Source organism: Cavia porcellus, unplaced genomic scaffold (assembly GCF_034190915.1).
Source record: "Cavia porcellus strain 051 isolate PalLab524CR breed Dunkin Hartley unplaced genomic scaffold, mCavPor4.1 scaffold_8, whole genome shotgun sequence".
Classification (NCBI taxonomy): Eukaryota; Metazoa; Chordata; class Mammalia; order Rodentia; family Caviidae; genus Cavia; species Cavia porcellus.
The window spans coordinates 62,894,705-62,920,615 of record NW_026947491.1 but is presented as its reverse complement, the minus strand read 5'-3'; the positions used below and the strand labels follow the sequence as shown (position 1 = coordinate 62,920,615).

Sequence of the window (25,911 nt, the reverse complement as noted above, 5' to 3'; positions counted from 1 at the left end):
AGATCACTTATAAAGGAAAACCTATCAGAATCACAGCAGACTTCTCATCACAAACAATAAAGTCAAGAAGAGCATGGAGTGAAGTATTCCAGATCCTAAAGCAAAATGATTTCCAGCCTAGACTGATATATCCTGCAAAACTATCATTTAAAATAGATGGTGAAATACGATACTTCCATGACAAAGAACAGCTGAAGAACTTCATTAACACCAAACCAACCCTGCAAAAAATATTGAAAGACAGTTTAGATACACAAAGGAAAAAACCACTAAGCAAAACAAATAATTAAACAGAACAGAAAGATAAAGATGCAACAGCAGAGAGATAAGATTCCTACAATTAACCAACATTTAACAGTAATAACCATTAATGTAAATGGTCTCAATGCACCAACCAAAAGAAACAGACTAGCAGAATGGATCAAGAAACAAAATCCAACCATATGCTGTTTACAGGAAACCCATCTAACCCAGAAGGATACTCACAGACTGAAAGTCAAAGGATGGAAAACAATTCTTCATGCAGCAGGAATCCAAAAAAAGGCAGGAGTAGCCATTCTGTTTGCAGACAACGTGAACGTTAAATCAACAATGACCATAAAGGATAAAGAAGGTCACTACATACTCGTAAGGGGAAAACTCCAAGAGGAAGAGATAACTATCTTAAATATATACGCACCAAACTCCAGAGCACCCAGTTATATAAAACAATTATTAACAGAAATGAAAACTCAAAATATCAGTAACACAATTGTAACAGGAGACCTTAATACACCACTGACACCAAGGGACAGATCAACCAGACAGAAAATGAGCAAAGAAATAACAGAACTGAATCATACCTGTGAACAATTGGGTTTGATAGACATATACAGAATGTTCCACCCAACAACATCAGAATACACATTCTTCTCAGCAGTACATGGATCATTTTCTAAAATAGACCATATATTAGCTCACAAAACATATTTAAACAAGTGCAAAAGAGCTGAAATCATTCCTTGCATGTTATCGGATCATAGCGCTCTGAAATTAGAAATTAATGATAAAAGATACTGCAAAAATCCCGCAAACACATGGAAACTGAATAATACACTCTTGAGTAATCAGTGGGTCACAGAAGAAATTAAAGAAGAAATCAAACAATACCTAAAAGAAAATGAAAATGCAGATACAACTTACCGGAATCTGTGGGATGCAATGAAAGCCGTCCTGAGAGGAAAATTTATTGCACTGAGTTCCCACATCAGGAAAACAGAACGAATACAAATAAATAACTTGATGCTACACCTCAAACAGCTAGAAAAAGAAGAGCAAGTCAAGCCCAAAGCCAAAAGAAGAGAGGAAAATATAAAAATCAGAGCAGAAATCAATGCAGTAGAGACTAAGAAAACAATCCAAAGAATCAACACATCAAAGAGTTGGTTCTTTGAAAGAATAAATAAAATCGATAAGCCCCTAGCCAACCTTATTTAAAAAAGGGAAGAAAAAGCTCAAATTCATGCAATAAGAAATGAAAAAGGAGAAATCACTACAGACCCAATAGAAATACAGAAGATCATGAACACCTATTTCGAAAACCTCTACTCTCAAAACTTTGATAACACAGAAGAAATAGACAGATTCTTAGAAGCATATGAAGTGCCAAAGCTAGATCAAGAGGATGTAAAACTGTTGAATAACCCAATCTCTGTTACTGAAATTGAAAATGTAATTAAGTCCTTACCCACCAAGAAGAGCCCAGGCCCAGATGGATTCACTGCAGAATTCTACAAGAAATACAAAGAAGACCTAATGCCGACACTCCTCAAACTATTCAATGAAATTGAAAGGGAAGCAATCCTTCCTAAGTCATTCCTAGAAGCAAATATTACTCTAGTACCAAAACCTGAGAAAGACCCAACTAAAAAAGAGAACTATAGACTGATCTCCCTAATGAACACAGATGCAAAAATCCTCAATAAAATATTGGCAAATAGGATCCAGAAAATCATCAAGAAGATTATACACCATGACCAAGTGAGATTCATCCCAGGAATGCAAGGATGGTTCAACATACGCAAATCAATAAATATAATCCACCATATCAATAAAGCCAAAAATAAGAATCACATGATCATTTCTATAGATGCAGAAAAAGCCTTTGATAAGGTCCAACATTTATTCATGATAAAAACTCTACAGAAAATTGGAATAGATGGTCTTTACCTCAATATAATAAAGGCCATTTATGACAAACCAACAGCCAGCATCATACTAAATGGCCAAAAATTGAAAGCCTTTACTTTAAAATCAGGCACAAGACAAGGATGTCCTTTATCACCACTCCTATTTAATATAGTACTGGAAGTACTAGCCAGAGCAATTAGGTAAGAAAGAGAAATAAAAGGGGTAAAGATAGGAAAAGAAGAAGTTAAGTTGTCATTGTTTGCAGATGACATGATACTCTACATAGAAGACCCCCTAAGCTCCATTGAAAGACTCTTAGATACAATAAATAAATTCAGTAATGTGGCTGGATACAAAATCAATACTCAGAAATCAATAGCATTCCTATACACGAACAACAAAATTACAGAGAGGGAAATAAGAGAAACTGGACTATTCACATTAGCAAGCAAACAAATGAAATATTTAGGAATTACTCTTACGAAAGAAGTGAAAGACTTATACAGTGAAAACTATAATACACTGAAAAAGGAAATTGAAGATGATCTCAGAAAATGGAAAGACATCCCTTGCTCATGGATAGGAAGAACAAACATTGTGAAGATGGCCATTCTCCCAAAACTGTTATACAGATTCAATGCAATCCCAATAGAAATACCATCAACATACCTTATAGATCTAGAGAAATCACTCCTAAATTTCATCTGGAACCAGAAGAGACCTAGAATCGCAAAGGCAATTCTAAGCAGCAAAGACAAAGCAGGAGGCATCACAATCCCTGACTTGAAATTATACTACAAAGCAACAGTAGTAAAATCAACATGGTATTGGAATCAAAACAGAGCTGAAGATCAATGGAATAGATTAGAAGATACAACCACAACTACAAACACACTCAACCACCTTATCTTTGATAAAGGAGCCAAGCAGGTTCACTGGAAGAACGACAGTCTCTTTAATAAATGGTGCTGGAAAAACTGGCTCTCCATTTGCCAAAAACTAAAGCTAGACCCATGTCTATCACCATGTACTAAATTAAAATCTAAATGGGTCAAAGATCTGAATATTAAAACAGAAACACTAAATCTATTGGAAGACAAATTAGGTAGAAACCTTGGAGACATAGGAGTAGGTAGAGAATTCATGAACAGGACTCAAACCGCACGGGAAATACTTCCCAGAATCAATAACTGGGACCACTTCTTATTAAAAAGTTTCTGCATCTCAAAAGAAATCTCCAGCATAGTGAAAAGAAAACCCACAAACTGGGAAAAGATTTTAGTGAACTCTCTCTCAGACAAGGGACTCTTGTCTAAAACATATAAAGAATTAAAAAAACTCAGACCCCCGAAATTCAAAGATCCAATCCAAAAATGGGCATCTGAGATGAATACGCAATTCTCAGATGAAGAAATGCAAATGGCAAATAAATACATGAAAAAATGCTCATCATCATTGGTCATTAGAGAAATGCAAATTAAAACCACACTGAGATACCATCTCACTCCTGAAAGAATGGCCAGGATCAAGAAAACCAACAACGACAAATGCTGGAGAGGCTGTGGGGAAAAAGGAACTCTCCTGCACTGTTGGTGGGAGTGTAGACTGGTACAGCCTTTGTGGAGGTCTGTCTGGAGATTTCTCAAAAAGTTGGGATTGGAAATCCCATTTATTCCAGCTATTCCACTTCTAGGCATATTCCCAGAAGAACTGAAAGCATCATACCACAGTGATATATGTGCACCTATGTTTATAGCAGCACAATTTGTAATCGCCAGATCTTGGAAACAACCCAAGTGTCCATCAACTGAGGAATGGATAAAAAAGCTGTGGTATTTCTATACAATGGTGTATTATTCAGCTATAAAGAAGGATCACATTGAGATATTTATCAATAAATGGGCGCAGCTTGAGACCATACTCATAAGTGAAATAAATCAATCTCGCATGTATGAATACCGAATAGTTTCCCTAATGTAAGTAATGATTCAAATATATAAAAATATGTGGTAATCATGATTCCCCATTAGGTGGCCTTGAAGCCTTATAAAATTTTCACTTATTAATTAGAAAGACTTTATTCTGGGCTTCTTGATATGGAAATATTTGAAGCTATAGTATATGAAGTTTTATACAAATATTTCAAGGAAAAAGACAGACACTATTGTAACTACTATTCTTTAAAAAATTATTTAGTTATTTCTTACGTTTATTTTAATTAAGGGAAAAATTTAAAAAATTAGGATATATAATAGTAACTCTTTTTGATTTCCTATTAACTTGTTTTGAAGTCCTGTAATACTCCCACGATCTTGTTTTGACTGATTAGACTCTGTTCCATTCTGTGCGATAGTATCAAGTCTGAGGGTATAGGCAACTACTTTGAAGGCAATAAGATTCACAAAGATGCCCATTCTGGTTTGACTATTGTCTCCTTTGGAAGTCCTGTAATGTTTACAATGCCTAAGTTTTATTGGTCTTGTTCTCTACTGTTTTGTCCAACTTTATAATACCTAATGAGATAGACAATTCTTTTTAAGGAAACAAGAGACAACGTTGATAACCATTGTTAATAACCTTGTACTCTGTTCTACATCATGTGCTATGTCTATCCTTGGTTTTGACTGACAGCTTTGTTTTGCCATATTTGACTTTATTCTCTCCCCCCCCAAAAAAGTAATAATAACTAAGGAGTAATAAAATATATATATATATTTTTTTTTTCAATTTAAATTTCATTTTTTAAGATAATAGCATATCTGTAACTTTAGATAGATATCATCTTTGTGTAAAAATTATTTTTGTATAAAATATTGAAAATCGTCTTTATTAGCTATTTTGAAATTTGTTATCAACTATTGTTTTCCTACTGTGCTAGAGAATATTACAAGTTACTTCTATTCAACTGCACTCTGTACCTGTCAAACCACCCCCCACGCCACGCCTTAACCCCTGCGACTCTTCCCAGGCTCTGGTAATCACTATCCTACTCTTTACATTTTTGAGATCAGTATCGTAACTTCCACATATATTGAGAGCATGCAGTATTTGTTTTTCTTTGCCTGATTTATTTTACTTAAAACAAATTTCTCCTCTATTTCTGCACATGACAAATTTCACTCTTTTTTTTTTTTTATTTAAGAGGAAAAAGAGAAAAACACAAAACAAACCAAAGCGGCGTAAGGGTACACGCAATACAGAACTACAAAACAAAACAAAACAAAAAAACATAACAGTAAGAAATCACCTGCTAGTAGATTACACACTATCTTTTTGAAAATAGTTCCTCAAATCACAGTATCAAAGAACACAAGGTGGACATTCAAACAGGGAGACTGCAAACAGCTGTGTTCAATGTTCCAAAAACATTGATAAAGTCAGCTATTTAACACCCCCAAACACACTTGCTGTTATATCCGTTAGAGCTCTTTTTCTTTTTTTTTTTCCCTCTCTTTTTTACAACAAAATTTACACATCTTGGATTTTATTACTCCTTAGCGCTTATTACTTTCTTTGGGGGGGGGGAAGAACACAGTCAAATATGGCAAAACAAAGCTGTCAGTCAATACCAAGGATAGACATAGCACATGGTGTAGAACAGAGTACAAGTTTATCAACAATGGTTATCAACGTTGTCCCTTGTTTCCTTAAAAAGAATTGTCTATCTTATTAGATATTATAAAGTTGAACAAAACAGTAGAGAACAAGACCAATAAAACTTAGGCATTGTAAACATTACAGGACTTCCAGAGAAGACAATAGTCAAACCAGAATGGGTATCTTAGTGAATCTTATTGTCTTCAAAGTAGTTGCCTATTTCTTCAAACTTGATACTATCATATAGAATGGAACAGAGTCTAATCAGTCAAAACAAGATCGTGGGAGTACTACAGGACTTCAAAACAAGTTAATAGGAAATCGAAAAGAGTTACTATTTATATATCCTAATTTTTTTGAATTTTTTCTTTAATTAAGACAAACAAGAAATGACTAAATAATTTTTTTTGAAACAATAAGGGGGAGATTGAGATAAAACAGGACATAACAATATAACAATAGAGGTCACAGCATGACTGTTTCAACAACCTAGTACTTCACCACCTTATAAAAATTTCACTCATTTTAATGGCTGGATAATATTCCATTTTATTTATTCATTCATCCATTGATGGCTGCTTCCATATTTTGGCTATTGTGCAATAAAATATAGAAAGGAAATTTCTGTTTAACATATTAATTTCAATTTCTTTAGATATATATCCAATAGTGGGATTGCTGGATCATACAATGGTTCTATTTATAGTTTTTAAATGAATTTCCACATTGCTTACAATAATGACTATATTAATTTACATTCCCATTAACAGCATCTCAGAGTTTCTCTTTAGCTTAATCCTTGCCAGCAATTTTTTTGTCTTTTTTCTTAACAACCATTCCAGCTGGGGTGATATAATGTCTCATGGTGATTTTCGATTTGTAATTCTCTCATGTTTAGTGATGCTGAGCATTTTTTCATCTTTTTACTGGCCCATTTTTATTTCCTCTTTTGACAACTGGTTGTTCTGTTTCTCTCTCTCTCTCTCTCTCTCTCTCTCTCTCTCTCTCTCTCTCTCTCTCTCTGAGATAGTGTTCACTGTGTATTTCAGGCTGGCTTTGAATTCACTGTGAAGCCCAGGCTGACCTTGATCTCATGGTGACTCTTCTGCTTTGGTCACTTGAACACTGGAATTATAGGTGTGCATCACCACAATTTGCCCATCCATTGTTAATGGGAGGAATTTTTTAAAAATGTATTTTTCAGTTCTGAAGCTTTCATATTTTTCTCTTTTATATTTCCTGTGTCTATTCCCAGATTTTATACTTTTTATTTCTTTCAAATATGCACATACCTGGTTGCTAAACATCTTTATGGTGCCTGCTTTAAATCCTGTCAGATAATTCCAGCCCGGGTTTCAGCTCCTTGCCAGCATTTGTAGGCTGCCTTTTCTACTTCATGTTGAGATTTTCCTCATTCTTGGTACGATAAGTGACTTCAAGTGTATCCTGACATTTGCGGTACAAGGTTGTGAGACTGTTTCTTCTTCAACCTGCTTGTTTATTTTTACTGTTTATTTTCATTTCTTATTGTGGTTGTTCAGGTTTCATCCTGTTCAATGTAGCAATTATAGCCCATCACACTTTTGAAATCTCATTTGAACAGTTGTTTGCTTTTCTATACAAAAAAACCCCTTCTGTGAGGACCCATGCACTTGGGCTAGCTTCAAAGTCCACTTTAAAATTAGGAAAACTGGGAAACTAACATTTGTGTGTTCACTGGTTTCATTTAACATTTCCTCTTTTTTTTTGAGATTTAAAATACTGTATTATTTATCTTCTTTTACTTAAGGCTCCCCCAGGTTGTTTTAATCTGTCTAGTTCAGCTATATTCTCAGCTGTTACTTAAAACATAGGTGTTTAGCTTTTTAAAAATACTGCCATAAATCTCCCTCAGATGTGAAGCTGTGCGGTGCCCCAAGGCTCTCCCCAGGCCTTCGCTCCCAGCCCACCTGAGCTGCCAGCTGCCCCTGGGTCGCCCTTCTCCATGGTAGGAAGCTCGTTCTCCCTCACAGCTCCTGCAGCGCCTTCCAGGAGGCGGTGTGTGCTGCTGCTGCTCTTGAGAGGGATGTAATAGCTTCTAAAGAGTGGGCAAAATTGCTTTTGCACACTGTGGAATTATTCAGCTGTCAGAAACAAACAGTAAAATCCAAATTAAACAACTTGCCCACCTATACCTCAGCTCTAGGCCCTGGAGAAGAAAGGTCCCTGGGCCTCTGGAAAAGAGGGAGGAGGACAGGGAATTAGAGTGAGGAGATGGCCTGTGGGGTGGGGACTCACACTGGAGGACCCAGAGGCCCCTGAAAAATTCTAAACCTGAATGATTACGGAGAATGTGAGAAAGTGAGACAAACACAGGCACAAGAGGAGAACAGGGCAGGAGGGTGGGCAGTGAGGACAACTGGTGATTCTGCAGGTGTGAAGAGAAAAATAATAACTGTTGTACTTGAAAGTGAAGACGCTAACTACTGTGTGGTAAGAATAGTTAACAAACAACCTATCTCTTTTGCTTTCTTAATTTTAAAGTGGAAAGTGAAGTTACCCACAGTGCCTTCTGTTCTTCTGGAAGAGGCTATATTTTAAAAAAATTTAACACCCAAACAGGAGTTTTAACAGTATGGTATATTTTAATTGTTTTCATTTACAAATTAATACTTTTACCATTATAAAAAAAGGACAATGTAATTATGTTTCTCAGTAAGAAATGTCCGAATTCTCTTCTTTAAAAAATTAAAATCTGTGATGCAGTGTCCTCTGTTTGTAGCAGAGGGTGAGCAGTCCCTTCCCTCAGACCTCACTGTGTAGCCTTCGCACTGAGTCCGTGGCCCCGCAGGCCGCGCAGGTCTCCATCGTGGGAAGCGTGGGCGAGGAGCCTCTCCTCCCAAGTAATTGGCCTCCCAGGTGCAGCGTTGAGCAAGGGGAGCCTGCTCCCCACTGTGACTCATGTGGGAACTTGCTTCGGTTGGCTTCCCTCCTCAGGCAGATCAGACACCTGCGGGTGGCCTAGTGCATGTGCAAATAGAGGTCCTCTGGATTTGGCACACCACACAAACCTGTTCACAGGCTGGCTATATGGTGCGGTGGAAAGGAGGTAGGAGTACCAGAGAAGACAATCAAGTTCCATGAGCAGGAATGAGGGTCTGGGCACCTAAGGAGCTGAGGGAAGGAGGCCTCTGATCAGGGCAGGCCCTGCTAGGCTGGTGCCTTGGAGATGGGTGTGTAATTGTGTGCACACAGTGTGTCTTCAAGTTTATACAATAGCTGCCAGTGTCGCCATCCCTGTACCTTCTGCCTCCTGTGGTGGCTTCTTCCACAGTGTCTCAAAGCTGGCCGCTCTAACCTCCCAGGTAACTTTCTGGTCCCTGCCCATTCTCCCATCTTGTTTCTGTTTGTGGATTTGGTTATTTGGTTAAGAATCTCTGACAAAAATATGTTTCTTTATCCTCAACCCCAAATTTTTTTCAGCAGCGATCTCTCTGCCAGTTAGTGAGGGACTCTTTAGACCTCAACGCCTCTGTCTTCCCTCTTATCAAACCCCATCTTCAGGAGATCTGATAAAACCATTTGCACTGAGGAACACGATTGTCACATTCCCCCTCAATGTGTCTGCATCTTAACAAGCCTTGAAGGTTTTTGTCAAATACAACATCTAAGTGCGTAATTTCATGCATCTACAGAAAGGGAGACCCTCTATGGAGGGCTTTGTAGGAAGAAAATCAGCACAGGTTCAGAATTTTAACTAAACTACCAAATACAGATAATACCTACACAAAGAAGAATTTCAGGTTTAAAATGAGAGAGTGCCTCTACCCAGCCCAATGCCACACAGAATTTACCTTGGTAAATGTCACCTGCTGTTGCAGTAGCTGTTGTTAGTACTTGGTGTTGCTGTTATACAAAGTGCTGGGATAGCCAGCAGAGAGACCAAAGGTACAATAGCAATACAGGTATCCAGACTCCAGGAGCTCAACCTAAAGGAATGTTATTTGCATCTGGACAGCTTGGTTTACCTTCCCCAAAATAATATCATGCTTTCTCATATTGTGGCTCAACACACTCTCCAGACCCCACCCACCCACTCAGTTTTGAACCTCCCACTAAGCTACATTCTCAGCCCTTATTTCTGTTTTTTATCTTGAAGGAGAAGTTTCCCAGGCTGGATCCAAGCCTGTGGTCTTCCTGCCTCAGTCTCACAGAGTGCTGGAATTACACATGCCATCCAACACACCTGACTCTCAACTTTCTTATCCTCCCTCTAACCTCTTCTTACATTGTCTCCAAGAAACTCGATGAGTCCAAGAACTTGCCCAAAGTGCACTCCCAGACTGGAACAGATTTTTTTAAATCAATGTGACTGAAAGTATGTGTATCACAGCAAAACACACTAAAAAAAGCAAAAACAAAAGCACATCCATACCAAGCTTCAGTTAGAGGAAAACTTATGATTTCAAAAGAAAAACACTTCTAATTTTTAAAAATTCAAAACGTACATTTGAGTTTAAATTCAGAAAATATAAGCCAGGTGTGGTGGCTCACACCTGTAATCCTAGTACTCAGGAAACTAAAGCAGTGAATTCGAGGCCAGCCTAAGCTACCTAGCAAGTTCCAGGCTAACCTGAGATGTGAAGAAACTCTATCTAAGAAAAGAATAGAACAAAGAAAACAAAAGACAGCAAAATAACAAAAAAAAAGTCACTGCAAATACAATGTAATAGAAATTCATCAAAAATACTTCATAAAAGTGAGCTTTTATTCTTACTGTCATATTAGAAGTCATATACCAGCCTCTCTCTCTCTCTCTCTCTCTCTCTCTCTCTCTCTCTCTCTCTCTCTCTGTGTGTGTGTGTGTGTGTGTGTGTTATGGCGTGGTTAGTAGAGGGATACTCAGCATAAGTAGACTGAAAAGTTCCATGTTGCAGGATAGCCTCCATAAAAGTGAAGACTTAATTAATTCAAGAGCACACCTGTCATTTTAATTACAGTTCTGTCAAGAAATTTTAGTGGCTGTGAGAGATGTGGAAGTAGAATTGCATTTCACCTTCCCTGGCACATTGGAGGACGAACTTTGCTGCACCGATTTGACCTCTCTCTGCCTCTCTCCGGGACCTGGTACCAGAAGCCAGGATTCTAATTAAAGTGAGTGGCTCTTTTTCTTGCTTATTTCACAGTTTTGTCATTGTAAATGAAATCTATTTTACCATCTAATGGTTAACTGGTGGTTGTTGATATATACATATACCCTACATTTCCATGGCTCATGTGGGCAACCCAAGATCTGAGCTTCTCCTAAAGGTCTTCCTACTTTCTGTCCCCTTAAAGATGGAAAAGTGATTGTGACATTGACAGTAAGGCCGCAGGAACAGGCCTTGCGAGTGTAGGCAGAGGCTTCTAGTCCTTCAGTGTGGCAGTGGAGAGGCCCTGGAACTTCAGCATTCTGTGACTAGGGAGTGGTGACAGTGGGGTCTTCACTCTGGAAGCTCCTATTCCAAATACAGATGCATGTGTGGTGATTCATGTCACCAGACAGGGTCTGAGGAGATTCCTCTGAAGAGGTCGTGGGGCCCTCAACTCACCCCCACTACACACACAGGTAAGTGTAGGTCCACTGATGCCCATCACAGAAAAATAATTTTCAGGATGTAACAGTGAGAGGCACAGAGAAGTTTATCAGGCAGAATTTAAAGTACACACTTGGAGAAAATAAAGTACAAGCCCTCAAGAGAGAGGCACGTTTTGAACTGGAGCTAGGTGTGCTGAAATGGTCTTGGCCGTCTCTTCAAGATGGAGGCTCTTCCACCTGTCTGCAGGGGCCCCGAGGGGCTGGCTGTGGTGATGCAAGCCATTTACATGTGTGAAGTTAAGTCCTGCTGCCAACGGTACTGCTGATTTCTGGGGAGGAAGGTCTGTGAGAGGAAGGGCAGTTTGCAGGTAATAGATACAGACCCAGAGCCCAATTAACATATTTGTTTAAAATCCTTCATAATATTTCCTTTCTTTCGTTTTTCTTTTTTTAAATTTTTATTTAAAGAAAGAAAAAAAAAACAGAAAAAGGGTAGAAATAATACATAATTTCAAAGAAAAAATAAACAGTAAGAAATCACTAGTTGATGATTACATATTGTCCTCTTACAAATAGTTGTTCAAGATACAAAAGTGAAGCATACAAAGTGAGCATTCAAACAGTGAGACTGCAAACAATTGTGTTCAATGATCCAACAAAAACTTAGTAATATGGTTATCAATCCTATACTCTTAAACATACATGCATTTATCCTTATCTTCATGTATGTTAAGATTAAATAAAACAAAGCAGGCTAAAATCACTCTGAACACAGAATAATACTATTGCTGGACTTCACATCATGACACTATCGGATCAGCACTGGGTACTTTAGTGTCTCTTTTTCTTCAAAGTAGTTGTTCATTTCATCATGCATTATAAGATCAGTTCTCATAAACTGTTTACAGGTTCTACGCATGCATGAGTCTCTACATGTATTTCTATCATTTCTATATTAGAGGGAGAAACAAAATAAAGCAAGACAAAACAAAACATATTCCTATAAACACATGAAACAAAAAAGTCATATAAAACCACAGTACAAAGTGTTCTATAATGGTTACTGTGTTGTTTCTTGTTATCTTCAATAGAATTGTCTATATCATCAACCATAGTATAATTGAATATATCAGTACATAACAATAAAAACAAAACATTGTAGATAATGCAAAACTTCAAAAACAGGTAATAATCAAACTAGAATGGGTATCCTAAACAATCTGGTCATCTTCAGTGTAGTTGCCTATACTCTCAGACTTGATACTATCATCATGACAGATTTGAATAAAATCTGTCACTACCAAACAGCAATCTAACAAACCAGATTCAACTAAAATTAGTCATGGTAAAACAGTATAAGCTATACAGGACTTCAGATTAAGTTAATAGGAAATTAAGGATGAATACCATATTATATCCTGCTATTTTTGGGACAGCTGTTTGTGCCCTCCGATCTAGTGCAAGTAGACAAACTGGGACAGAATATAATCTATCTAAATAGAGTGATGTGAGTAATGTGGGTTTTAAATCCTGATACACTATTAACAATATCCTCTGCCTTCTTTTTTTAGACTTTTCCTCCCCTTTCACTCTCACAGGGTACACTGTGCATTTTTGGGTCCCACCAACTTCCTAAGTTTTTAGATTACGGGGGGCAACCTGCTACTTATCTAAGTGGTTCCAAACCTTCTCCCTCCTGGACTTGATCTCAAGTTGTATTCTTTTACCTACAAAACTTATCTTTCCAACCTATCTGCAGGTGCTGGTCGAGTTGCCCCTATTACTCTCTGGTCCCTGTCATATAAAGCATTGTTCTCTCATGTTTGATTTTCAGTCCATAAACCCTTTTTCAGGTTGATTATATTTCTTATATAGAGCATCTCGGTGGACCCTATCTCCTGATCTATTCTGCCTGTGTTTCGTTCCTTTTCTTCTTTTTTTTTTAGTCTATCAAACCCATCTATATTAGAGATTATAGCCAACCTTCTGCCTCATTTCTGCTATGCTATTTTTATGCCATTAGGTGTCTGCTTTTGTCTTTCATTCCATTTTCTGCTCCATTCATTGAGGCCTCTCTGCCACTGTTCCTGAAATCCTGGTACTTTTTTCTCTCTCTAGAATGTCCTTTAGTATTCTCTGTCGGTTTGGATTGGTGGTTGTGAATTTCTCCAGTTCCTCTTTGTCTTGGAAGCTTTATTTCTCCATTAATTTCTAGAGACAGTTTTTCAGGGTACCTCAATCTGGGTTGGAGTTTTGTTTTTTTTTTTCAGGGCTTGGAATACTTCACTCCAAGCTCTTCTTGATTTGAAGTTACCGTGATTTTGATGGGTTTTCCTTTATAGGTGATCTGTTTCTTTTTCTCTGATGGCTTTTAATATTCTGTTCTTATATTGAATTTCTAGGATCTTGATTATTATATGTCTGGGTGTAGCTCTGTTTTGGTTGTAGATGGCTGGAGTTCTGTATGCCTCATACATCTGAATATCATTTCCTTTTCCTATGCTTAGGAAGTTTTCCTTAATTATTTCTGTGACTAGCTTTTGTATTTTCTTTGTTTTTACTCCTGCTTCTTCATTCACATTCTTTATTCTTAAGTTATAGATTCTCTTGTTGTCTTCTAGCTTTTGTATTATTGCTGCCTATTTCCTTGTTATTTTTAAGAAATTTTTCCTTTCATGATCACACATTGCAAACCTGTCTTCAAGTTTTGATACTCTATCTTTAGTTTCTTTCAAGCAGTTTTGCCAGCTTTTAATGGAGTTTTTTATTTCCTGGTAATCTCTTTGAACTTGCTTCATGTATTCTAGGTTTTCTTTATATTTTCTTTATATTCTTCATCCTTTTTTGTGTGTTCCTCCATTCTTCCATCTGTGTTTTCTTGAGAGGTGCTTAGCAGTTCTTTTAATAATCTTCTTATACCTTGTTTTACTTGGTTAAATATTTTACTTTTGAGCTTGTCTATGAGGTCCTGAAGATATCTCTTTATGTCCACTGATTCCACGTCTGATATTGCATGTTTGCTATCCTCAATCTCTCTTGTATTTACCTCTCCTGGATCAATGTTCTCAGGGTTGGGGCTGGGGATTTTTTCTTGTTTCTTTCTCTTGTTATGTTTTTGGATTCTTCCATAGAGGTATATCCAGGTGGTCCCAACCTCTTTCCTTGTTGGTTATGGTTCTTCTGAAGCATGCTGGTTAAGGATTTCTGTCCTCTCCAATTTGCTATTGGTTCTGAGGTGCAAACAGAGGCAGCATATGCTGGCCTCTCCCATCCGGGTCAGTCAACTTGTGGTGTCCTTCAGTGTGTTAGTGTGCGCAGCAAGTGCAGAATTGGTTTGGGGTGACTTAGTGGATCCCAGCCAGGGGCCTGACCCAGGCCAAGTAGATCCCACCAATCTGGTCTGGGAAGGAAACAACTGACTGAGGTCACTGCTGTTCCTTGTTTCTGCCAGTTCTGCCTGATTCCAACATGTCGTCCAGTTGGTGGCCCCTTTCCTGTGGGAGGGTCTGATTCCCAGCACTCACTGTGGGTCAATGCAGGGTCCCTGCCGGCTCCATTCTCCATTGGGCTCTCAGGCCTTTGATCTCAGCACGACTGCAGTTCCAGCGATTTGCAGCTGCAGGAGTTCAGGCAGCTTGGTTGCAGCGGCAGGAGTGCAAGTTTGAGCACTGTGGTGAGAGCACTGTGACTGCTAATCTTGGCTGCTCCAGTGGTAGCCCAGAGACTGCACGTTTGACTGATTCTTTTCCCTTTAGTTTCTTCCTAGGTCTAGAGGATCCATCTCCCTCTGTCTGGACCTCCCCACAATGTTTTATTCTGGCATCTGAGCTGTCTGTCTCAAGGAGCCTCTGTATTCTGCTGCTTATCTATCCGCCATCTTTAGCTCCTCCCCTCTTTTTCATTCTTTTCTTTATTTTTTGGAATAAGTTTCCTGGAAGAGAAAAAAGGCTTGAGTAGCTTTTGGGTCTAGAAGCTACAGTTTTTCTTAAAAGTATAATTTTAAAACTACGAGTATCTCCTTGCTGCCTATCTTTTGTTTCTTCATTCTACGACTCAGCTGGGATTGTTACTGTGTAGGCAGCCTCAGGGTCTAGTTTCTGTCCTCTCACAAACTCTGTAAACTAGCTAATAAGTTTAATATGTTCATTTTTAAAAATCTGAACCAATTCCAGAACCTTCTTTTGTTTTCTGGATTGTGAAGTAGCAGTTAAAAATAACTCAATAAGTTACAGTCATGCACATGGAGTGTCCAAGACACCATTATGTGATACAAGGAAAGTACAGAATCACAAAACAAAATGCTGTATTTGTTTACATGTGTGTATATTTGGAAATGCAAAGGAAACTTCTGGGAGAAAACACCCTCAACTCATCATAGTGGCAGCCTCTGGGGAGGGGCCCAAATGAGGAGGAACCCACGCAGACTTTATCCCCTTTTACCTTACACAGTTTCGCTTGAATTTTTACATGCAGAATGCTTTCAATTACTGCTTTTGTACTCAATATAGAAAAACAAAATAAGCAGCAATAAGAAAGTCAGTGGGCTAGAATTAAGCAGAGACCGGAAGTCTCCAGCTCATTATTAGCTTGATTCCATTCAACTAATGTCATAAGCATCGCCTGTCTACTCAGCACCCTGATGGCAAATGAGTAAGGAGGGACCTCTGTTACCTGTGACCAGAGAAGCAGATACACAAACAAAGTGAATGACATACAGTGTTGTAAATGGAAGACAGCTACACAAAGAGGCTAGTGGGCAGAAGAGACCAAGAATGGTGGTTCTGTATCCAAAAAGAATGGGGACACAGTAGAGCTTTGCTCAGAGTTGAAACAACATTTCAAGTCTTGAAGAATAAACTGAAAGAAAGGAAAAAGAATTCCAGGTGTGTGAGGTGTTTCTTGAATAAGAGCTGGATTATTGTTCTCTTTTAGTTCATCCACACAAAGCTGCTTTTATCTATGTCATGGATAAGACAGTCATTTACTGCATTAACAGAGGAATTATGCAAAACTAGAGTCACATTTGGATTGTTTAATTTGAGCCTAAATAGCCCTGGGGGGCACAGGCAGGTCCTGATACCTTCCTCTCTGGGAGTCATGCAGACCAAGAAGCTCCCAATCAGGGGTACCATCAGCACCTTTCCCAGGTGTGGGTGGGCATTCAAAGATCTCACTGGGCTTTAAATTATGCAGGTTGTTTGCCTGACACAACATTGAGGGGGAGGAAGTAGGACCTCTAAGAAGACATGACTTGATTCAGCAATAAACAGGGGATTATAATCTGGGGTATGTGTCCTATGACAGATCATAGACATATCCAGAGAGGTGAAGCAAAGGGGAACATTTTAAAACTAAAATCAGGAGGGTATTGTAAGTTGTTCAGAGACAACTATCTTTGGCTTTAAGGATCAGTAGAAAGGGTGGCATGAGTCCAGAGTCGAATAGGCAGTTGCTGAGCAGATGTTTTTGCAGAAGTATATTTGTGTCACATTGTATTGGCCCATGTACAAGATTATGGTTTTCAGCAAGTCCTTGTAATGACTTTTATTATAGATATGTGTTGTGCCTTTATGGTTTCTTGACTACATTTTGTTAACAGAAATGACTCCATTTTGACTTTGACAACTTTCACAAAGCTACAAAGAGCACCAGATAAGGCTGCATAAACTCTGATGAGTAAACAGCCAACATGTGCCTTAAATTTCCTGTGCCTTAAATTATCTTATGCCTTAAATTTGTGACCCAGTTCCATCTTCTTTTTTTTAAAATTTTATTTAAAAGGAAAAAGAGAAAAAACAAAACAAAACAAAGTGGTGTAAGGGTACAAGTAATACAGAACTACAAAAAAAAAAAAAAAAAGCAGTAAGAAATCACCAGTTAATAGATTACATATTATTATCTTAGAGATAGTTGCTCAAATCACCTGTTCCATCTTCTTAATATCATCTTCCCTCACAGTTTCTACTCTGTGCCATCCAGTGGTTAATATCTCCTAAAACTACTATCTAGACTTCTGCCTTTTCTTCTGAGCCAATTTTTACACTCTAGTCAGTCTGATTGTTCTCTTGAGGCCAGTCCGATGCACTTATCCTGCCAGTGTAATGACAGAAGTTGGCTGCTTGATGAGTTATTTTCTTTAGGTAAGAGATTCATATTTTAACTATGTCTCCAGAGTAAACAATCTCTTACTCCAAGAGAAACACAAATAGATAGGAGACTTGATCACAGCATACCCTTCCCAGCCATCCCGGTCAGATGTAATCACCTGGGCAACACAGCCACTACTCTAAGTCATCTTCTTGTCCAGTCCAGTTAGATGTCTATGTCAGCTCCCCACCCAAAGTGTGTGACCCTCATGAGGGAAGTGTTCAGCCAAGAACTTGCAGTAGTGAGGTTCAAGGCAAATCACTTCCGACTCACTCATCCAACAAATCTTTATAGAACTGCAACTGTAAGAAAGACACTGCTAATTCTAGGGATATACAAACCAGTCCCTGCTCTGAAAGCGCCAGTTCAGTGTGAACCAAACAGTTCTGTCTCATGCTTTCAAACAGTTTACATCTAGTAAGAGAGAAGAGATGATCTAGGCATAAATAAACCCACTGCAAACCAGACACTTATAAATACCAGGACTCCCCGTGCTGCAGCAACAGTTCAGCTGAGTGCAATAGATGGACAGCTGCAGGCTCTGGTTATTGGAAGAGATCTGTATTGTATGCAAATACAAATGGCTTTTGTTTTTATTTTCTTAAATTTACTATTTTATTAGGAAACATTTGAATGGTACATAACAATAAAGCAAATATCCTTAATTCACACCATCTGGATCCAGAGATTATTAAAAATTTTAGCATGTTTACTGTGGTTCTGTTTTTAATAAGGAAATAAAGATGAGAAATAGAGTTGTAATCCCTCTGAAACCTCTCCCTCATTCTATTCCCCTGTCTCTATCCCCGAAGTCACCACATTTTAAAAGTTGTTTTGTCTCCTTCTCATTTATACTCTTAATCCTTTGGTTCCATTTATTGTTCTTGTAAATATAAATAGGTTGAGAGTGTGATTTTAGAATTTGCATATATGCACCTATGATGTGATTATATACATTTTCTTTGCAAAGTACTTTTTTAGTATTTAACAATTTCATGCTATTTATTTGTTGACTAACTTCAATTTGCTTTAAGATAAAAATACAAACATAATTTGAGATTCCATCTGAGGGATCACTATTCCTCAAGCCCCTTCCTACATACTCAGATCTGGCTAAGACTCCTTCACAGTGGTCCAGGAGCACTTTGCTTGCTGATGCATTTTTGTGTGTGGTACTGGAGATGAAATTCAGAGTCTTTACACTGAGTTTCATCCCTAGCTCTTTTATTTTACTTAAGCTTGAGACAGATCTTGCTAAATTGCCCAGGTGAGGCTCAAATTCAGTCCTCCTACCTCAGCCTCTAAGAGTTTTGGAATGTGGCATATCAAAAGAGACCCATTAATCTTTAACACAGGAATCTAAATTCCTTAAAAATATAAGCATGTCCATATGCACGTACGTGTATTTTTGTGCCTATATTTAAAAGCATTTATTTATTTATTTATAGTAATTGAACCTAAGGATTGAACTTCAGCTTCAAATATGTTCAACAAACTCTACAACTGAGCTATACCTCCATCCAGTAAAAATCAGTTTCTGAGGACCCCAGTCATTCTCTTAATTATCTACGTTTTAAGTAGACTTCTGATAAGCTCACCTGTTATTCTACCACAATAAGAACCAAAAAATTGGAATAAAAAGGGAGGGATTGCCATCTGCTTATAGGAAAGAGTATTTGTAGCAGCAGTAAATGGGAGCCAAACAGAGATGACCAAAACTTTAGAAAAAGCCTGAGAGTCTGGGGGTATTTGCTATAACTGAGATCTACAATTAAAATGCTGATTCACCAAAAAAAGGTTAGATTGCACTGCATAGCCTCTGGCTAAGAAGACAGGGAAATGCATAATGTTATGAAAGGTAAAAAGGAAAATGGTATGCAATAAATTTTTTTGGATATGCCATCCCAATCCAAAGTTTAATAAATGAGCTGTCGTATGTATGTATTTTTAATTGTTTTCACTCCACACTCAAATGATCCTAGCTTTTCACTTTAAAGCAGATGAGTCAGAACACTTTATATTTTTCTCTTCCTAAAAAACCCCACCAAAAAAGGGGAAAAGTGAATTACTTTCATGGTTCTCAATCAAGTTTTGGAGGAAATAAAACAGGATTTTCCTCAGGCACCTTTACTACCTCCCAGGACAGAGCGTACTCCTGATGTCTCCAACACACAGCCCTTTGTCGCCAAAGGGCAGGCTGCATAGCAGAGGCAGATCAGAGAGCAGGGCCTGGGACCTCTCAGTCCTTTTTCTACACTCCTGAAGGATGACAGCCTGGGTACAGGCAGCCTTTGTCAGCCTCCTCATTGCAGGAAGTTAAGCTAGGGATCTCTGGGAATATACACAGAAAGCCTGGGTAGCTCATCAAATTTATGAAAGCAGGTTCATACAGGCTCTCCATGGGCACCTTTGCCTGGATTCCAGGGCAGCACCGTGCAACATTCTTGGTGATGGCTGGATTTTCAGACATCCAGGTCCTAACACCTCAGCTGGAGTCCTTACACAGATCGCCCTGCCTCTAGATCTGGCTTTTAGCTTTACAAAGATCAAGCGCAGCACCCCCAAACCAACCCCTGACCTGTGGTTCACTGTTTCCCTTCAGCTCTCAGAGGCCCAGCAGGGAAGCCATGAGTGACAAGCTCTTGGGCTCTGCCCAGTTTCTCCACAGTTGGCCTTGCTCAGAGGAATTCAACCTCATCCTTCCCAGTAAATCCACCCTCTTCGCTCTGCCAGAGGCCTGTGCTCAGGCTTTGAAAACAGACTGTCTGTGGAGCCCAGAGCAAAGGACAGGACGACCTAATGTGACCGCAGGAGGGAGGTGCCCTAAAGCCTGAGATGCTTCTTAGGACTATCGACACAGTAGTGGCCATTCATTAAGCTCTTTGGATGTTTTTCAGATATGAGCTGCATGACTTGCTTTTACATCCTAACCCTTGTTTGTCAATAACTGCTTTACTTTATAAACAACTGAGACTTTTAAATATATTACAAATCTCTGTATAGTTTAAGAAACCCAGAGTATTGAATCACTTTTCATATCACTTAGCTCAGTGACAAATGTTGTCCACAGATTAAAATAGGTTACTGAAATATATGTTCCTCAGAAGTTCAATACCTGCTTAGCTGAATATATATATATATATATATATATCCAAACTCACCTAAAAAAAATAATGAAGGGAACAACAGGTTTGCTATCCGGCCTTATTAATTCCACAATTAATATTCCAGGTTCATAGATGATCCAGGGCTGCCCCAATCTCCAGGGACAGAGAGGTACAGAGAAGGGTAGAAAGCTCTTTACAAAAGGCAGGTGTTAGCTTGAGATACTTGTAAATTCTCAATAAAAGAACAAGTATTTATTTATTCACCTATTTTTGTATTGCTGGGATTAAAGCCAGGGCCTTGAACATACTAAGCAAGTAGGCTACCATTGAGCGCCACCCTAAGAAATGCTTTTGAGTGTGATTTTGTAGAGTAGCTGTAAAGATGAATTCATGCATGCCAGAGGACATCATGGTTACTACCAAGAGAATGCTTGACTATAGGAAAGGGAATGAAATCAGTGGATAAAAGATGAGAGACTAACAAGGGACTGAGTCTCCTGGAGATTTTATTCAAGGCCTCAGACCTGCCCTGGCTACCAGGTCTACTCCAGAACTCCTCATTTATATAATCTTTTCTGGTTAAGCAAAACTGACTTGATTTTCTGTCACATACAACCAGAAAGAGCTGAGAAATTTGGTAATTTTTTGACATCATAAATTTTCTTGACATTTAGATAAGCAGACCCACAAAAAACAGCTTATAACTCAAAAAGGCTACGGAACATAATTAGCATATAAGAAAGCAGAATAAAAAGATTACAGGAAGGGAGTAAGGCTGCCTTGATATAATTTGTGCTATAGATAATAATGATAGCTAATTATACCTAAAACAAGCAGGACACTCTTTTGAATGCTTTGATATATTAAGTAACTTAATCCTTCTAAAATGCTGCTGAGGTAGTGTTACTCTCCCTGTTCTGCAGATGAGGGAAACCAAGCATAGATAAGATACATGAATTGCCTAATGCTGTACAGCTGGGGAATGGAAGATGTGGCATTAGAACTCAAAGTAATCTGATTACCGAACTTTAACCAATGTACATGACATTACTCTTTAAACAGAAAAGAATTTGCTGATAATGACTGGCAGGTAGGAAATACTGCTTGTAAAAATCATTGTAAATACTGTGCTTCCTCAGATTTGTCACATTAAACTCTCAGTGATTAGACTACATAAGAAAATGAAACTTCAGTAAGGAAAAGCCTACTGATTTAAGTTTTATTTGTCTGAACTTGAAGACAAAGAATTATAAACTGTTTCATTCATCTACTTAGAAGATCTTAAGAACAAACATTGTAAAATTTGTTACAAGAGAACACAGAAACAAAACCTATGCTTAAATCTACATTCTGGTCAGTAAATAGGGATAGAAATATGAAGAAAGAAAAAGAAGGTAGCTTGAAAAGAGAAAAAAGATCAAAACAGTTAAAAAGCTATAAAGAGACCAAGCCCATAGGCAAAGAAAAGCTGATATTACATAATTGAAGAATAAAAGCATACACAATTGCAAATGAGACACTGTGGGAAGGAAAGAAAGAAAGAAAGAAAGAAAGAAAGAAAGAAAGAAAGAAAGAAAGAAAGAAAGAAAGAAATACAGAGAGATGGTCAGAACCCTGAGGACAGCACAGGTCTGTTTGGTTTGCTAGTATTTTCCTCAAAGTAAGCACTGGAGAGACAGTGGAAGGACCAAGAAGGAAGAAGAAGCTTGCTCCTCTCCATCTGTTCCCATTTCTGCAAGTATCATTTCCTGAAAGTTTTCTCCCTGAAACAGCTGTTCTAATCTGCAGCAGGAACTAATCAATTTGCAGCTTTTAAAATTTAAGACATCGGCCTTCTCTTGCTGGCTGCCATCATCAGAAGGCTTGCTTTCTGTAGGAAGCCAGTGTGAGCAGGGAGATGCAGCTAGGTAAGCCTCAAGCACCCACAGGCCACCATTGGAGGCCCTTGCTTCCCTCAGGAAACCACCACCCACCAGGAGAATCAGACAAACACACTCCTACATGCCTGCCACCATCGTGGGAGTCCCAACGTAGACACACAGGCTGAGACAAGCAGCCCCACCATCACACACCCCTGGCCATTGGGGAAACCCCACTGTAGCTGCATAAGACTGGAGAAGCCTGTCCCATGCCCCACTACCTTCCTGTAAACCTGGGGTCAGAGAAACCCAGGTGCCTGTCCCATTCCCCTCTACCACAGAGGAGCAGCCAATATGGGAAGGGCCTGGGACCACATAGCCAGCTTGTTGGAAGGAACCCAGGAGAATGCCAAGACAAAACAGCAAAAGGCAATCTCAGACCTCCAGGCCACACAAGTCTCGGAGATACAATCATGGAAGAAAATGGAACTCACACACTTGCAATCTCCAAGAGGACAGTAACTGAAGTAAAGAAACAACGTCATGAGACTGTAAAAGTAATCAGATCAGAAATAATGTCTCAGGTAAATCACAAACATAATGAAAAAATTGCTGAGCATATCTAAAGAAGACATAGATAAAAGAGAATAGCATAGGAAAATGATGGAAACCTCGAATGAACATATAGCAAAGAATTACAATGCATGAAACAGATTCAAAGAGAGATCCAGGAAATTAAAAAATAGATCAGAAGCTGGCGATTCTGTTTGCTTTCAAACAGAACCAAACAGACCAAAGATAGACTTTCTGACCTTGAAAACAGGATTGCAGCTAGCGATTGTGAAAGGAAAGATCTCTTAAAAATAACAAAGAACTAGGAAATAACAATTCAGTGTAAGACTACACAAAGAAGCAATATTTAAGAGTGATAGTTATCAGTGAAGAAGCAGTGTAAACACAAATAAAATAAAGAGACTATTTACAGAAGTAATAGCAGAAAACTTCCCAAACATGGAGAAAGGATCTGGGATGCAGATAAGCAAGGAATATAGGACTCCAATTAGCTATAACCAAAGTAAATCTACACCTAGACATAATAATCAAGATCTCAGAAATTCAGCACATGAACAGAATATTAAAAGCTGTTAGAGAAAAGAAAAAGATCACCTATAATGGGACACCAATCAAAATCACAGCAGACTTGTCAACACAAACCATCAGGTCAAGAAGAGGTTGGGGTGAAGTGTTTCAAATCCTGAAGGAAAACAATTTCCAACCCAGATTGACGTACCCTGCAAAACTATCTTTCAAAATTGATGGAAAAATAAGACACTTCTATGACAAAGAACAACTGAAGAATTTCATGAGCACCAAACCAATCCTACAGAGAGTGCTGAAGAATAGTCTAGAGAGAGATAAAGATGACCATGGTTCCAGGAACAGCAGCAAAGGAGGATCATCAAATAGGACAGGCAATTGAATGAAGGAGACAAGTAAAGGGCCAACAACAGGAAGATAGCAGGGCAGAAACAAACCAATGTGTGCTGGTTGTAACCATTAATGTAGATGGCCTCAAGTCAGCAATAAAAAGAAACACAGGGAGAGTGGATCAAGAAACAAGATCCATCAATATATAGTATACAAGGAACATGTTTATTCAAAAGGAAATTCATAGACTGAAAAACATAGGAGAGAAAACAATTGTTCCATGTGACAGGATACCAGAAATAAGCAAGGATAACTTGCCTATAAACCACAGAATGGATAAGAAAAATATGATATTTTCATACAATGGAAAGCTATAAGCTTTCCATAAACAATACAAGGATTCAAGCTACAAGCTTTATAGCTATACCCAGCAATAAAGTAGGATAATCTTGAGGTTCTTGTAGGTAAATGGATACAACTGGAGATCATGTTCATAGGTGAAATGGTTTGAACTCATATGCGTGAACCCTAGCATTAAAAAAAGAGTGAGATCCAAAAAGTACAATAGATATTACAAAAGTAATAGGGGAGGAGACACCTAGGAGGGGAAGGTGATAACCACTGTTAATTTCTTATTGCCTTGCCTTGAATTCTTGTATTGCTTTCACAATTTTGTTAGGTTTGGTTTTGTTCTATCTTTTTTTGTTAGATTTTACTGTGTCTGAGAATGTGGGCTATTTTGAACATAATAGGATGAATTATGATAATCATGGTTGGTTTCCTATTATCTTGTTTTGAAGTCCTATAAATGCTTTCATTCTTTTGTTTCATTGATTTTATTGTTTTGTTTGATTTTATTTTGTATGATGGTATCATCTATTTTGAAGAAAACAAGAGACATTATGTTGGTCATTGCTGATTTTCCATTGTCTTGTTTTGAAGTCTCATAATGCTTTTATTCTTTTGTTTTGATTGGTTTTATACTATTTTGCTTTGTTTGATTTTATTGTGTGTGTGAAGGTATGGACAACTATCTTGAAGAGACATTATGGTAGCCACTGTTGATTTCCTGTTATCTTGTTTTCAAGTCCTGTGTGGCTTGCATTGTACTGCTCTGCTTTGCTTTATTTTCTTTTGTTGTCTGTAAAATTAAAAAAATTAAAAATAAGACATTTATTTTTTATTGGTACGTGTTTCCAGTACATAATGTTAACGTTCCTTGTGTGGCTTCGATACTCATACATAACACTTCTTAATTCCTTTTTTGCATTCCCTTTCACTCCCTGCCTCCCCTCCCCACTAAATCTCTTTATCTCCTTCCCATGTGAGAAAGATCTCTCTCTCTTTTATTTTATTCTTTATTTATATTTTGAGTTTCTCATACACGAGAAACCATGTGATCTTTAAACTTGTGTTTCTGATTTATTGCATTTAACATGATCTCAAGTTGCATCCATTTTCCTACAAGTAACTCGAGCTTACCTTTATGGCAGAGTAGTACTCTGTTGTGTGTAAACACATTTCCTTTTTCCCTTTTTCCATTCATCTGCTGATAGACATGTAGGCTGCTTCCAAGATTTAGCTCTTGTGAATGGTACTGTGATAAACATGGGTATGAATGTGTCTCTATAGTACAACGTCTTTAACTTTTTTGGAAGTACAGTGTACCCAGAAGGGGAATAGAGCTGGTTCAAATGGAACTTCTAGGTCTAGTGTGTTGAGGAATCTCCACACTGATTTCCATAGTGGTTGCTCAAGATTACATTCCCACCAACCCATAGAAGGGTTCCTTTCCCCACTCCTCAAAGGCTTATGAGAACAGGTGAGTAAAGTACTTAGACTATTGCCTTGATATAGCAAGAATTCATTAAAAATTAACTCTCTAATATACAGAGAAACAAAAGAACATTTAGAGAGTAATACTGGAGGTCACTCAGACAGGCTTTCATGGAGCAACACCATGATTTTTTGACCTTTGAAGACTTTGACAGGTGTATTCAGCTTTAGGGCAAAGTTTCCATCTGTTATAATATCATTGAATCTAAGA

General features: G+C 38.2%; 1 long non-coding RNA gene across 8 annotated transcripts in view; it reads left to right on the top strand.

The window, feature by feature from the left end:
- LOC111758592 (uncharacterized) overlaps positions 1-25,911 on the top strand; it is a 272,253-nt gene that overhangs the window by 218,415 nt on the left and 27,927 nt on the right. For all 8 annotated transcript variants that reach the window (XR_010049374.1, XR_010049371.1, XR_010049372.1 and 5 more), the window contains one exon: positions 10,746-10,899. This is a non-coding gene — a long non-coding RNA (uncharacterized LOC111758592). The remainder of the gene's footprint in view (positions 1-10,745; positions 10,900-25,911) is intronic.